The sequence below is a fragment of the Bicyclus anynana genome, chromosome 5 (genome assembly GCF_947172395.1).
Source record: "Bicyclus anynana chromosome 5, ilBicAnyn1.1, whole genome shotgun sequence".
NCBI classification, from domain to species: Eukaryota; Metazoa; Arthropoda; class Insecta; order Lepidoptera; family Nymphalidae; genus Bicyclus; species Bicyclus anynana.
The window spans coordinates 12,466,284-12,475,769 of NC_069087.1; positions in this window are offsets into that span (position 1 = coordinate 12,466,284).

A 9,486-nucleotide genomic window follows, 5' to 3' on the forward strand; every position below is an offset into this window, starting at 1 on the left:
ATTTGTTTCGAGAATTTGGAATTTTTTCTCAACGGCATCAAGTTGCGAAAATACGCTTTTATTTTTGGATTATAGTAGTTGGAGTGACATTGAAATGACGTATGAAAAGAGATACGGAGTGCCGCGGGCGTCACGCCACATCAAGCCGGGGAAACAACAAATTATTCTCATATTGAAGAACCACGATTCTTAATTAACAAAACGTCCAAACAGTCAGGTATTCTTTGCCAAATTGACTTTAATGCGACATCTAAAATAATGAGTTTAATTAAACAAATCTGAAAATAAATACGAGAACCTACTGAAGATACTGAAACAAAACATTTGCTTTCGATTGTGATATTCGTAATACTATCAGAAATCCAAGTATTTAATGGAAACACGGATGTGTAATGGGTAGCATGGTACGAGTAAGTCCAGAACCTCTGATACAATGACAAAGGTCTGACCCAGAAGTGGGTTATCAAAGATACTATAAAATAATGCTGATGATGATGACGACGAAAATCTTCGAACAGTGCATGTGTTGTTCAGCTTGGTCGCTAACTATGTGCCTCATAAGAAGACTAAGAGTTACTCAACGAGCGATAGATCGAGCGAAGTATATCTGACTAATCAAATTGAAAATGAGGAGATCCGTAAAAATTTCAAAGTGACCGAGTCACTAAGTTCAACGAGTCATGAAGCTAAAGAGCTAAAGACGGGGTGTATATTTCGAAGAGCTGATAGTCGCTGGAATGGCAACCTCGCACCGGAAAGCGTAGGAATAACCTACCCCCTATACCAAGCGGGTTACGGAAAGCCGTTGGATGCTATCGGTTCTAGACCATGGTGTTTGGATTTCCAAAGGCTTTTTGTAAGAACTTCCTTACAGGAGGCCTTTCCTTACACAAGATTTACCAGATCGTTTCATCCAATTGCACTATTCAAAACACCCGCTGAGGTATGAAATGAAATGAAATGAAATGAAATGAAATGAAATGAAATGAAATGAAATGAAATGACAGCCTAACAGGTTAGGTACCCAAAGGCCGACGCTTTAAATTGTCTCTGGTATTTCAAATGAAAATGGGCGGCAATGATTACATAACATCAGCTGATCTGCACGCTATATGCTGCTCCTCCTCCGTGAGTCGCACTCCTCATGTGTGAGGGTCGTGACCACCTCCATCTCTGATCAGAGATAGCACAACATCTTAAGGTATAAGATCTATTCCTTAAGATGTTGTGCCATATTTTTCTATATTTATGTGGTGCGGAGTGCGGACTTGGTCAGATCAGCACATCCTGCTATTCATCATTAACGGCCCACAGTTGAGCACGAGTCTCTTAGAGAGGGGTTAGGCCTTAGTCCACCACGCTGGCTCAATGCGGATTGGTAGACTTCAAATACGTAGAGAAATAAAAAAAATCTCAGATGTGCAGGTTTCCTCACGATGTTTTTCCTTCAACGTTTGAGACACGTGATATTAAATTTTTTAAAATGCACATAATAGAAGAGTTGGAGGTGCATGCTCCAGACCGGATTATTATTATATTCGAACCTACGTCCTCGAAGGCAGAGGTCATAACCACCGGGCTACGTCTGCACATCCTGCTATTACAGTGATATAAATACAAGGTTTACAATAAAAATCCTTTCAGGATAGTATGTTTTCAAAACGTGCTGCGATCATTCTAAACGGGATGTAGTGTTGTTCAAACAACATCGCGTTTGTTCCTCCGAAGTCGCCCGGGATGCCAATCTGCACTTCCGCCGGCGCCCGGATCATTGCCAGGAACACTCGGGGGAAACGTCACGCGAGCATTGGGCGGGACTGGAAATGACGTCATAAAATTGTAATTTTTTAAACGCTTTGCTATTAGCGTAACAATTAATATTATTTGTTTTATAACATTTTCAATAAATTCATGTTCTTTATCTATCATTTTTTTCCTAATCAACCCATATTCAGGCTAACTGCTGAGATCGAGTCTCCTCTCAGAATGAGAAGGATTAGATCAATAGTTCACCACGCTGGCCCAATGCGGATTGGCAGACTTCACACACGCAGATAGTTAAGAAAATTCTCTGCATGTGCACTGTGCAGGTTTCCTCACAATGTTTTTCCTCCAACTTTTCAATTGTGTGCATTTTAAGAAATTAAATATCACGTGTCTCAAACGGTGAAGGAAAAACATCGTGAGCAAACCTGCACACCAGAGAATTTTCTTAATCCTCTGCGTGTGTGTAGTCTGCCAATCCGCATTGGGCGTGCGTGGTGGACTATTGGCCTAAAACCTCTCATATTCTGAGAGGAAACTCAAGCTCAGCAGTGAGCCGAAAATGGGTTGATAATGATTATGACTATCAGAAACTTTAGCCGCTTATAATAAGATGATATATAGTGGTATGTCATCCACGTTACATTAGTATACCTACATATTAACGCAAGGATGTAATGCATGTAGAAATGCAGCTGTACGCGCGTGCGCATGGCGTGAAGTTTCCAGTCGTCTAATTAGCGTCGTACACTAATGGTTGGAGCAAGCGGGACGTTTTATGTTCCCTTACTCTAACGAGCATGAAACGTTTTTAATATGTTACATATTTTTTTTATTAACGGTTTATGCACATGCAGTATATAAGATCTCTTTGCTACTTAGCCCTTGTAGTTACGTGGCACGTCGATTCTGTGTCTACGATCGCAAACGCGTTGAAAACTAGAAAAATGTATGGGAATTACAAATCTTGATCACGTGACCTGTCGATAGCAAATGTTATTCCCATACATTTTTCTAATTTTCAAAGCGTTTGCGATCGTAGAAAGAGAATCGACTTGCCGGTTGGCTACAGGGGCAGATTTATTATAGATCTTTTAATTGATTGAATGTAAATGAGAAACCCAATCTCCATACAAACTCGGGCTCAAATTGTACGAAAGGTATAGAGCTGAAAATTGGCCGTAAATTAGGACAATTAAGGAGAACTCATGAGGCCAGTTTTCAAAGAAATCTATATTTGCCTAATCAGTTAAATTACTTGTTACAGGTGGACAATGATTCGTATCCCTTTGACATAAAATACACTACATTATCAGTGTCAAACTGACAGGCGACAGTTTTAATAAGGATTTGACACTAACTTGACACAATTAGACAATATTGTCAAATCCCTAGGAAAACTGTCAGTTTGTTAAACCGAACATTTGACATTGACATCTCATTAATTGATTGACTTTGACATTGACAGCCCGCGTTGGCAAATACAACTGACAATCAGTGAAATACATCAAAGAGGATACAAAAATCACTATTGCAAAACTATATGCAAATAATGAAATCAGTTTATTTTTTCTGTTGGCGTATATTTTTAATACATTTTCGATTTCTGTATCGTTCTGAAAAGTGGGCCCAACTTCGGACATCTCCAATGTTGGGCGATCAGCATTAGAACATTTTTTTTTATATTTTCTATGTTGTACACTAAGAATACAGAAAACCACCAGAAGGAGTGATAGCGCAAAGAAGTGAAGCCATTTAAACTACACATTTTACGATTACTCACTCTGTGTTTGTCGTGTTGTTTGACGTGCTATACAGGTGACAAATTTAATTAAATTAAGCCGTCTTGTGCTATTCCTTCGTGTAAAAATGCCGTTGGTAGAAAAAAGAAACTGAATAGGATCACATTTCACGTGTGAGTAGCACAAATAAATATTCTTATGTTAAAATAATGAATAATTTTTACGTGAATTTAGTTGTCATAGAAACCGATGACTTCATTTTGTAAGTGTTGCCAATGTAATTGTTTTGATTTTCCCTACTTTTAATTTCAATTCAAGGATTTATTATTTATGTAAAATATTAATCAACTAAATAGGTAGGCATAGGTTCCGGCAATTAAGTCGAAATAAAATTGTGGTACTCAGCGCAGATAAAGAAAGTGTAAAATAATCTTAAAGCTTTAAAATTTTACAAATAACAATGGCGTGCTATATTATAATAAGTTCGTTCGTTCTTGTCTGTTTGTGTGTTTGTTTGCACATTTGTTTGTTTTCGTGTGCTTGTTTGGTCTTTTGTTTGTTTGTGTACCTACTTGTTTGCTTGTTTATTTGAGCAAGAGGATGAAATAAAATATTTTTATCTTCAAAACACATTCTTAAAAGATATTAAACCAATTCAATGGCCTTATTTATACTTGAATTTTAAGAGACATAAAAATTAGAGAAATAAGACGAGATAATAATAACTGTGCACACAATTGAAATACATATTTATAATAATAATATAATATAATTATATGGAATATATAAAATTATTATGGTAAATATGTATTTCTTTAGTTTGTTAGTTGATAAGTTTTATAATAACCGTCTTATTATATCTATTATTTATTTGTCCTTGTCTTAAATTTTTTAGAGTTCATTTTCTTGCTGACTCTTAGCAATCACTAGAAAACCGGTCCCACTGTTTTTATTATTTACCATACAAGTTAACATTTAATGTGATGAACTGTACACTTATTGTTTTCCTTTTAACATTATAAATTTTTACCACAAAATAGGGAAAAATTTAACAGCCTCATGTACTAGCAACATTACGCGGGTGAGAATTGCGACGAGTGCAGGCTGTTGTGTACAATTTTTGGACACACTGCGCACTATAGACTGACATCTAAACGTGGCTTCTGGTGGTTTTCTGTATTCTGAGGTTGTACATACCTTGATACCTTTAACATAACGGTGTAAAAATAGATGTACTTGACGTTTCAAAAGTGAGTGAGACTAAGCCTACTTTTGTAATGTATTTTGATTTTGATTAAATACATACTCGTAATACGAACGACTGAAAAACGAAAAGATACAAATTCAGCACATAATTGGCCTTGTGATAAACCAACAGAAGATACATAAATGTAAATAAAAATGTATAGTTTTAGCGGGTGAATAATGAAAATGTTGCTTCCGAACAGCTTTGTTTCTCGCAACCTAAAAAGGAGGAGAAAAGGCATGGGTGTGGTCTTCGCATAGATAACTTCGGTCTTGCATTTGAATGGGCCCACCGGTTTGTTATGGGGCTCCAGGTACGTGAAAGTCCGCCGACGGGACAAAGGGCTTGATGGGCATGAAAACTTCTAAAGCCGGACAATGCCACATAAACGTTTAGATCTTTTTGTGGGCAGTGCGCGAAGCATTTTCGCATTTTGCAAGAACGTAACCGCGACACAAACAGTCATAACTGACTACAAACAAGCTATTACCAGCTCGGAACTTCTGAATAAGTCAACGTTATAGTCAATTTTCGTTAACTTTGTTCGAACTTGGAGGAAGTCTTGTCGGTCAATTCCTCATACCAATTATAAAAGGACCTGTATCGCACTCATAGTCACGAACAAAATTGTCTGTCATTTTCTGAAGAAAACGAGCTTAGATTTGGTATATATCTTCCACTAAACTAGAAGTTTTTGCCCGTTTTTTAACCGACTTCCAAAAAGGAGGAGGTTCTACGTTCGGCTGTATGTATGTTTTTTTTTTTTTTTTTTTTTATGTATGTCCAGCGATAATTCCGTCATTTGTGGATCGATTTTGAAAATTCTTTTTTTATTTTGAAGGGTTTGATTCCAGGGTGGTCCCATTTTTTTCATGTCAGGATCTGATGATGGCATCCTGGAGAAATCGAGGGGAACTTTCGAAAATCGTAAAGACGGCTAGTGCGTTTGTTAGTGTTTCCATAAGGTATTTTAAACCACTACAATTTTATGAAGGTCTGGAGTTGGTCTGATGATGGAGCCGATACACAGACGATGGATCTCGTTAACGATTTACAGCAGGTACCTTTTGTTTGGGCTTGATTTATTTGTATTGATGAGAACTTTCCACCTAGATGGGTTGTGACTGTATTAAGGGTCTGATGATGAAGACGAAGGAGAGTTAAGAGAACTACTCAACGGTTCACAGTAGCTACCTTGTGTTTGGACTTGATAAATTTGTATTGATGAGAACTTTCCACCTGGATAGATTGTTACTGTATTAGGGGTCTGGTGATGGAGATGAAGGAGAGTTAAGGGAACTCCGCGACGGTTCACAGTAGCTACCTTGTGTTTGGACTTGATAAATTTGTATTGATGAGAACTTTCCACCTGGATAGATTGTTACTGTATTAGGGGTCTGGTGATGGAGATGAAGAATAGTTAAGGGAACTCCGCGACGGTTCACAGTAGCTACCTTGTGTTTGGACTTGATAATTTTGTATTGATGAGAACTTTCCACCTGGATAGATTGTTACTGTATTAGGGGTCTGGTGATGGAGATGAAGGAGAGTTAAGGGAACTCCTCGACGGTTCACAGTAGCTACCTTGTGTTTGGACTTGATAAATTTTATATTGATGTTTTCCACCCATATGGATTGTGACTGCACAGGGGGTCTGGTGATGAAGACGGAAGACAGTCACCATTCACGTTTTTCTGAATATTCATATTACGTGAAGGGGGAGTGAAATTTTGTATATGAGTTAAGGTAGTATTTTTAAAATTGGAATTGTAGGACTTAGATACTTATCATAAGAAAATAACGTTTCAACTAATTGCTCATTAATTTTTGTTCACACTCAGTAGGTGTGCTAACACTAAAAATTAAAAAATAAAAATTTTAATAAAAAAAATTCAACCGACTTCCAACTCAAATATTAACCTAAACTAAAAAGCAAAAAATAACATCTTACCTACGTGCTAACTTCTGATCAGTTTGAAGGCGGTGCCAATCCAGTGACATGTTTTAATTAAAGCCGTTTCTGAAAGAACCACCGAAATTGTGTAATTTATACGGCTTGAATTAAAACATCACTGGCTTGGCACCGCCTTCAAACTGATCAGAAGTTAGCACGTAGGTAAGATGTTATTTTTTGCTTTTTAGTTTAGGTTAATATTTGAGTTGGAAGTCGGTTGAATTTTTTTTATTAAAATTTTTATTACACCAAGCAATTACACAGAAAGGTATTTTTACGGAGCTCTTTAACCGACGAACACGAATACAACTATTTAACATCGATACTATAGAGACAGTTTTTATAATCGCATTAGATCGTTGATCATATACTTTGACAGAAAAGTAATGTCTAGCGAGGCAGGTCCTATACAATAATTGGTCTGAGGTCAATTCACTAAATTTGACATTTATAAGTTAGATTCCTAATGGAATAAACGTCAAATTAATAACAACCGCATTGTTAACAATAATGTCAACTGAGAAATGTCATCTACCTACTCTATGATCCACGAAGGGTTGACAGTAGGCACCGAATAACATTTTTTTACTTATAATCTCAATTTTGATCAGTTCACATTAAATAAATAGTGAGTACAAAATCACATGACTTCAAAATAATTACCAATACTTAACTAGTTGGTAAATCTTAATATATAAATGCGAAAGGCCATTCCTCACGAAATCTCAAAAATCGCTTGATGTACAAAGATGAAATTTGGCAGGGAGGTAGTGTATAATGTAGTGTACTTAGTAAGTATCTCTAAGAACGGATTTTGTGATAGGGCCGGATTAAGGAGGTCGCAGACGTCCGCTAATTTCGTAAATGAAAAGTAACAAACGTCAATATTAGTAGTAGCTAGTAGATTTACCTACTGCAAGCAAACAACACTGAAGCTTCAAATTACTGCACGACTAACTTCCTAAAATATTAAATGGTGATAAACTAAAAAAGAAAAACCTGGCTGAGTTTGTTGTGGGCTCTTCTCGGACGGCCTCCGTGGCGCAGTGGTATGCGCGGTGGATTTACAAGACGGAGGTCCTGGGTTCGATCCCCGGCTGGGCTGATTGAGATTTTCTTAATTTGTCCAGGTCTGGCTGGTGGGAGGCTTCGGCCGTGGCTAGTTACCACCCTACCTGCAAAGACGTACCGCCAAGCGATTTAGCGTTCCGGTACGATGCCGTGTAGAAACCGAAAGGGGTGTGGATTTTTATCCTCCTCCTAACAAGTTAGCCCGCTTCCATCTTAGACTGCATCATCACTTACCAGGTGAGATTGTAGTCAAGGACTAACTTGTAAAGAATAAAAAAAAAAAAAACCAAGCCGCATTTGGAGCCCTCGTTACTTTAATTTTAAGTTTTCGATTAATTATTATAACCATTATCTAATAATATAATAACCTGACGTTTTGAAAGTGCTTGTAAAGTAAGTTTAATTGTAATAAATGAATTTTGAATATATATCTCATAACTTTAAGTCATACATTAACAAGCTTTATTGATTTCTAATGACAAGGTCAATGACCATCCCCGTATGCTTATTTTGATATTTCATAAAAGTGATCATTAAAAACCTTTTTGGGTCTGAGTTATAAATGCTAACACTAAATAATTGATCCGATAAACGCAACGAACATTTTAATAATAATTAAACTTTGCATATACGGTGCGAGGGCGTTTATTGAAAGGTTTGGTAAGATTTGATCTTCTAACGAATTCGCTATAAAAGGGATTACAAGATTATAAAATTTTAATGTTTAAAATTGAATCGAATTCTATAGATACATAAGGAAAGGGTGGTTGTCGATGATATGATGATGATATATTTAATTACCTACTACGCCAATTGTTAGGCGACTTCTATTTGCAATGATGAAGAGTATTTTGAACTGTGTTTCAAAAAGAGGAGCTTTTATGTTCAGCTGTATGTATATTGCATGTCTTATGTCATTTCCTAAGTGTAGTTGTGTATTTCGTTAGATGTTAACATTGTTGATATAATTTACAGTTATTAACACAGTAAGAAGTGCTAAAACCAAAGACACTATTATCGAATTAAAAGAAAATGGAATGAAAATTAACAACAGATTAAAATTGTTTAGGACCTCTTGAATCTCCCTTCAAAATAGGGCTTCTATGTTGATGAAGTTAAACATAAAGATCATGAACCTATGGGTTTAGAGCTTAAGACAATGTTTATTAAAAATCACTATCGAATGGTAATAACAATGACCGGTACCATAACTTCCCAACTCCAGGCTCTTACAAAGAATTTCAACATTAACAACCTAACATTTTCTTAGCTCAACCAAAGAATCGAATCCAGGACTTAACGATACGGACCTAACTAGTCATTAGACCAACGAGGCAGTCATTCACCTTACAGATCAAATCACAAATCGTTACATAAAACGAAAATAATTCTAAACGGTTCTTTTATTATCCGGCTACCGTCGGTTTTTGCTTGCAGCGCTTAGCAATTAACACCTCCAGAGGTCACGTCGGCCTTGCATATAGTCAACCCTCACCTACGTCCCACCCACGCTCCACCCAAACTGAATTGATAATCTCATATAAATCAATACGCATAAATAAAAACGCACCTTCGCTTGTATAATTACAAAGGTGTTTGATTTATGCCTCTATATTTATTTAGCAGCGGGTGTTGTAATGCTGAAGTGATCGTTTTTTATTTAGGATGAAGCGATTATGTTCGTATGTTCAATTTGTACGACTAAAGCC